This window comes from Montipora capricornis, chromosome 2 (assembly GCF_036669925.1).
Source record: "Montipora capricornis isolate CH-2021 chromosome 2, ASM3666992v2, whole genome shotgun sequence".
Lineage (NCBI taxonomy): Eukaryota > Metazoa > Cnidaria > Anthozoa > Scleractinia > Acroporidae > Montipora > Montipora capricornis.
In genome coordinates this window covers 65,603,686-65,611,185 of record NC_090884.1, presented here as the reverse complement: position 1 = coordinate 65,611,185, position 7,500 = coordinate 65,603,686, and the positions used below count along the sequence as shown (strand labels likewise).

The 7,500-nt window shown below is 38.3% G+C and overlaps 1 protein-coding gene across 1 annotated transcript in view; it reads left to right on the top strand.

Moving 5' to 3' along the window:
* The first annotated feature begins 2,406 nt into the window (after positions 1-2,406).
* LOC138031671 (TNF receptor-associated factor 2-like) overlaps positions 2,407-7,500 on the top strand; it is a 34,096-nt gene continuing 29,002 nt past the window's right edge. Inside the window, exon 1 of the mRNA XM_068879326.1 lies at positions 2,407-3,618. The gene's annotated coding sequence lies outside the window, so the exon portion shown is untranslated. The remainder of the gene's footprint in view (positions 3,619-7,500) is intronic.

Here is a 7,500-nt window from a genome sequence, read left to right as displayed (position 1 = left end):
GATACTAACAATGCCGGGAAAGAACATTTAACGCTTGAAAAAAAGCCGCAGGCAAGCAGCTGGATGTGTAACAAAGCGTAACAAAACATTACAGGATCATTGAAATCCATAAACATAAATTTGAAAAGGAAGTCTTGAGGTTATCCCTATGTAAGAATCGCGCCTAAAATATTTATGGTATAACAGGACGAAATTGTACTACAAATCACTATATCATCATGATCATGAATGGCTGAAATAGCCAAAAAGATAATCGTTAAAATTAACAGATAGAATCATTGACCAGGTTTAATCTATAAAAAGAGCTAAAAATATGGATTTACTAGAAATAAAGTTCTCAATCTTCAACACTGCCGGCTTCCACGATGTCCATGGGGTGGTTATTCCACGACCTCACGATCAACGTAGACAAATAATATTTATAACAATTATTCTAACTGTTTTAGGGTGCAGATTATAATAGTGTTAAGTTTGAGTATATCTAACTTTCGCGAGTTCAAGATTAAAGTGACATTAGCCAAATATTAACCTTTTCGCACTCGATGAGAGAGAAGTGGGACATACGAGTTGACAGAAAGGGCCATGAGTTTTAACATTTTGCATCGGTCTTCATCAGACCTAAAGCCTCGGTGATGTCTTAGGGCAAGGCTTGATGCCCGTCGTTGCGTGTCTTCAATAGCGTAGATATCTTTAACAAGATTTAACCCAATACCTAGGTCAAAAAAATTACGAAAACTGCGGCAATAACCTTGCGCGCCTATTTCCCTCGATAAATAGTCGCTGACTTTCGTTTCGACTTTCCGTTGCATACCGGTCGATATGGAGTCCAATTCGGTCTGTAATCATATGAGTGACAACAAAATCGAACGACTGCGCAGCGACAGTCCGATTTGTTTATCACGAATATGATTACAGACGGAATTGGAAGACACGAAGTCCTCCTACCATAAAAATTTCCGAGAAAAGAAGAAGAGCCAAGTTATGAAAGCCTTAAGTTAGGAGTCTATACACTGTTTCTATGGTGATTGAAACAAAGGTTGTGATTGGTTGATTTAAATTATAACTTTTTTTTTTTAGACCAACCACAATCGAGGAAATTTTAAACTCTAAGCCGTTTGCTTACCTAAAAAGTTTGGGATGTAAGCGTGCTTGCTCACTAATATGCAATGAACTCAGCGAACGGATCATATTCTTTACATACATTGAGTCCATAACTTCAGTTACAAAAAATCAGGTGAGCCGATTTCAGTGACGAAATACCTAACTCTTTGCTCAACTTCAAAATGTTGTGAAACAACATAATCACTTGATAAAACGAAAATAATTGACGTACTGGAAAATTATAGACGAACGCTCGACGTTTCGACCATATTACACAGCCTTCAACTGGATGACTGATACAATTCATTGTAACATAATCACTTCCTTATAATCCTATGTAACCTGCGATCAAGCGTACTGGTACGAAACTTTTCGCGCCTGTCTAAAGAAAAGTACCCCTGATCGCAGGTTAAATCCCATGCAGAATGCAGACACGACACAAAACCAACAGGTAACAGCAATTTCTCTGTCGATAATTACGCCCCACTGGAATATTTGACGACAGAACGTAATATGCATTCCATTCAACCATGGGTGTCACGTAACGAAGTTCTTTCAGTCACTTTTTTTGCTTTGAAGCTAAACAAAAATAGAATTACATGGGTACCCACAATTTGATTGATTAAAAAGACAAACGCAACTAGATTCATTTTGACAACGTTTCAACGTTTCAATTTGGCGTACTATAGCAAACAACATCAGAGTCACCGACCCGGTCATCTTTTTTTTAGTTCTTTAGTTTAGTTCTTATCTTTTTGTCCCCGTTTAGTCGTTTTCAACTACTCTCATTTTTAGATTGACACTGAAATAAAGTTGCTTACTTACTCAATTAGTGTATGCGTACTAGGGTACTTTGACTACAGAAGCTCAAGGTACCGAAAATACCTCACAGCTTCAAGTTTTCGGACGGTATACCACGAATTGTTTTGATAATTTCAAACTTAACGTTAAGTTGACAGTATGTATGTTGCTTTTGTCAGGTTACTTGGAAACGTTTGTTGTTTATCTATATATATCTTAATATCGTAAAAAAGACAAAAGTAGTTCTACAGTATTTTAATGACACTTCTTGATATTAATACAAAGAAATAAAAGATCTGTTCTTTTTTAAATATTGTAAAGATAAAGAGAAACAGCAAACGGCTAAAGAGGGAGCCAGGCTCGAGCGTGGCTCCACTGCGTCGTGGGTTGCAACTGAGCCACAGACAATGTTTGTACAGAACTTAACAGAGTGACGAACAATAATCTTCAACCGTTGGTGCATTGGTGAAGTTTAAAACTTGATTGATATCGGTAACTGTGTGGACTAATAATAAATTAAATATTCGTGGATTTAAAACGTGATATTCATGAAATAAGTAGTCCTAAAATCACTTTCACACAAAAATAGCAGTTTGGTACAAGATGATCTTTCAATTATGTTCTTTAATGCTAAGCAATAGGTTTATTTTGCGTTTGGCATCATTTCTTATACTCACAATCGAAGAAGCCTGCACATCATATTCCATAATCAATCGTGATTCCATCAGCTTCAGTAAAATTCACGAAAATACGAATTCGCGAATTCTTCCACAAGAGTTCCAAGCTAGCAACAAACCCAAGACCAAAGATACACTCGACAACATTGCAATTGCAAGATACGGTAAATGCCTACATCTGTTAGGATTCAGTTTAAGCTCATGCTCTATTAAATTTCTATCCGTGAAAGGTCTTTCAAGACCCTCGAAACTAGGACCTATTGCAGGAAGACCTAAATTTGTTTCTGTATTACGAAAACTAAGACCTCCACCACAATCGCGTGAAAGATTTTGACTGAATCTTCTAGTATATTTACCCCAGCAATCGGTGACACGCACATACAAAGCCTTTGTCATAGTTATGCGGGGGGTCTCAACCGACGTATCCTATTTTAAGAAAATGTTGCTGTCCCATTCGAAAACTCCTATGGGCGATTGGTAGGGCATTTAACTCCGAGAGGAGCCGGACTCCTAGCGTCAAAATGTCACAGTACGCGCCAGTTTCCGCGAATACAACATCAGAGACAATCTCCATAAGAAGACCTCAAAAGCGTTGGGTACGAAAATACACGTATTAAATGACGCCCGTTTGAGAATAGATGCTGGGGAGCAAGGATAACATGGTGGTGATTGCACTCGCTTCCCACTACTGTAGCCCGGGTTCGATTCCGAAGTCGTGGGTTAAGTTTGTTGTTGGTTCTTTACTATGTTATGAAAAGTTTTTCTCCTGGTTCACCGGTTTTTCCCTTTCCTCACCAACCAACATTTCTAAATTCCCAATTCAATCATATGCAGGAGCTCTCTGCAAATTACTTTCGCGTGAGTGGAGCTTCCTGGGTAAATATTGTACTAATGCAATTTATGGCTGGCGAAGGATTCAGCAATATGACAAAACACAACAGTTGAGGGACTGAACATGAAATTGACCATGAAGAGATAACTTGCGGAAAGCTGCAACCCGATATGTTCAACACGAATTATGCAAACAGATCCGAAAGAGGTTTGTAGTGATCTTGGTTTTACAAAAGCACTACAATGAGCTCTTCTATTTATGCAAGTTATGAAACGCTTGCTTGGAAATCTCGCAGGGGATTTCCCATTATTCACGATCGTTTTTTGCATATTTTGTGATATCGACTAAATCGTGACAACGGCTTGAAGATCGTTCTTTCTTGTGAAAGACACAATAGACAGTTATTTCGTAATCGACTATCTGTCAATATCAGTCCATTTACGTTCAACTGTTGCACATTTTAAAGCAAAGAAATACAGTATTTTTGTTCAGTGAAGTGTATTAGTTCGATTACAATAAACCGAAAGTATACGCATACAAGGGAGAGTCAATTTTAAACTGCAAAATAACGATAGAATCAAAATGTGCAACCGAAGCAAAAATTCTAATTAGTTGTCACACTGGTCTTTAGATACTTCAATCTTTTTCACATGCTAGATTAAGATTTAAGAACATTGTTTGAATAATTCTTAAAATGAAGACGGCATGAAATCAGGCATAGGTAAAATTATGTCTACGAAAGGAAAACGAGAAAACTCCTTGGCAAATCCGGTTAGGAACTCGGACGAACGAAGGCAAATGCAATGAGGCGTAAGTAAATGACGAACAGGAATGGCAGTAGTGAAATAAACACTCCCGAATACTTTTCTACTTGGAGATATCATGTTGCAAAAAAATGTGGATAGTTGCGAAAGAGAAGCTCTTGATGACTTGAAATCTTGACGAGCGGATCGATGAAAATCTTTATGTATAACGTTGAAAGGTCAAATGTAGACAAGCGAGCTCAAGTACGAATTTGATGACTCACCCCATGCTTGGACACATCGTTCGTCTTTTTTCCTGTTGTTAGCTGATCGAGGAGGAGGAGATTGTAAATCAACTTTTAAAAGCGAGGTCTAAAATTTATTCAGAAAAGAAAGGAACAGCCCTCGAAGGTGTTGTTTTCCCCGATTCCGTGTCACATGATACCCTTCTCAACTTTAAACAGCTAGAAAACGCGAAAAGGGAGAGTGAGAACGTGGCTCGTATCTTACAATGAAACAAGAATTGACTTTGCATGCATGGCTTTCTCAGTGTCACGTGACACTTATCCCGCATGTCAATGTATCGACAAACCGCTGACAAGTGTAATTATTATACATTGGTGTCACCAGCTCGATTTTGATTGGCTATAAGCACGCAGCTAATTCTTGCTTGCTGTGTTTCTCTTACGTAATACCTACAAACAATAGATTTTATATATGTAGAATTGACGTCATACCTACAGACAATAGTTTTATGCATGCAGAAGTGACGTCACCTAACACACTAACCAGCAGTTTGATCAGTTTTGTCATGGCGGAGCTCAGCTCAGGAATATGCATAATAAAACAATTATTGAATTCGGTTTTCGCATGTTAGCGAGAATTATCAAGGCCTCAGTTTGTGTTATCCGCCTCAGCCTTCGGCTTTGGCAGATAACACAAACTTTGGCCTTGATAATTATCGCTAACATGCTCAACCTCATCCAATAATTGTTAATTAATTTCATTAGGGACGGACCATTATTTTTTGGAGGTTGGGGGATGAATTTGTTTCAACACAGACAATTTTTTTATGTGTTGCTGTCTTTGCAAACAATTTCTGGATGCATCATCCTGAAAACAATTTTTTTTGTTTAATTTTTTTTTATGATATGTTTTGATATGTAAGTGTATGTTCTATTCACTGTCACTAAAGTCGAAGATGTCACACTTGCACTTCTCTTATTTCTTGAAACTGTGGCCATAGGTTTATTGTAGTTCGCATTTGGAAATAATGGACAACGTCAATCTGGTTATTAGCCATTGGAAACTCGCATTATGTATTTTATAACGGTTTATTTCCCATTTAATGAATGACTGAAACACACTGAAAATACCATTGTTTGAATTAAAATCTAATAGTTTATTTTCTGTGAATTAACCCATCTAGTTTCTTTCAAACAGTTTTGTTGTGTTGTCACTTTTCATTGTTATTTAACAAATAAAGAAGCCTTGACTGTGCTCTGTTCTGTTGTAAAGCACGCAGGAAGCGGCTAGAGCATGAAAGAAGTGTAGGGGGAGCACATCTTAGTCTCTGTCCCTGTAATTCAGTAAACTTTATTCGCTTGGGATCTGCCTTGGGTATAAATAGGTGCAGGCTTTGCTATTTTCCTTATCTTGCATTCTTTGCAAGAAGCAGATCGTAGCCGTATTTCATGATGATATTCTTTATGATCGTTAGATTAGCTAACATATTGAAGCTCCCATCTTTGAGGCTCTTAACCTACTCCGACAGTGGAAAATGAACTACAGCATCTGTTAGAGAGCTCTTGGGCATCTCTCACCCCAGATCGTTCGGCTAGCGGTTTCATGACTTTCCTTTTCTCTGGGATGCTGAGTGTTCGTAAGGCCCCAGACGGTGGTTTCTTTTTGTTCATTTTCCGGGAATTGGCCTTATTCGCGCCATAGACAATAGATTTCGTTCCCCGAGCCTAGAATTGACGTTGGGTGCCCCTGACCATTGCGCGAGATTGAAAGTATATTTGGTACCTTTGGTTGTTCAAAGGTGCAATTGTTCATCCGTTGATGCTATTGAATGTTAATACATATGCAAATAGCCTTATTTAAGGTTCGTTCGCGTTAAAGAAGTTCATGAAAGTATATTTGCCGTATAGTTTTTACCGGAGACGCAAATGAATCCATCTTTTGCGTAAGTGAACAGCAAAAGGTGTATTGAGCTTGTGAGCAGAACCTTTCTAAAACTCACCAGAGAGCGCGCAAGAGACGCTCTGCAATTTCATGTCGAATTCGACTTTAAGTTTCTAGGCTAGTCACTTCGGTCAAACCGGTCTAGGCAGTGCGCGCATCAAAATCGAGCCCTCAGTATGACGTCCTGGCCCCATTTGTTCAAAAGGTTGATAACGCTATCCACCGGATAAATCACTATCCAATGGATAGTGCAATTGGTTTCGCTATTACTTACTCACTGGATAGTGATTTATCCGGCGGATAACGCTACCCATTGTTTGAACAACCGGGGCCAATACTCAATAAAAACTTCACACGATGGGGACAGCTATTCTTAGAGTTATTTTCATAGAGTTATGTCGTAGAGTTAGAGTTAAGTTTCCAAAATCCTGAATTCACGATTTTGTACTGCCAAAATCCAAAATCTTGAATTCAGGATTTTGGCAGTCCAAAATCCTGAATTCACGATTTTGTACTGCCAAAATCCAAAATCTTGAATTCAGGATTTTGGCAGTCGATAACTCTTACTATAAGTCTTAACTCTACTGAAATAACTCTATTGATAGTTAATCTCTTACACGATGTCTGCAGAGGCCTTTCTTTCTCGTCGTGTTAAGAAAGGCCAGGTCATAAAATTTTAATAAAACATCTTACGTTAGCGAGATTGAACTGAAATCACTAGACAAGGAGCAGGTTGTTTATTCCATGTGAAAAAAAGAATGGAGACCGCTCTTCACCAGTCATTGCTATTTACTTCTTCCGGTTATGGTGAGCTGAATATTTAGAAGACATATTTTCCAGTAACGGGGATATTTTGATAAGAAAGGAGAAACATTAACTGTAAATTGTCTAAAAATAATTATACAACTTGATAAAGTGCCGGACCAGTAACACCTGCTGATTCCTTATCTCTTGCTTGCTACTCAGGAACCCTTTTCTGGGAACACTTTCCCAGTTAGAGAATTACATTGTCAGCAACATATCTTCGATGCCAGGAGTTTGCCACGCCTATATGCTTTATAAAGAATTCTATCGATTAAGATTCTGAATGCTGAGAGTGCCTCTAAAGGCTGGGAAATCACTCAATAAACATAGCCACAGCCATCAATCCATGGACTTC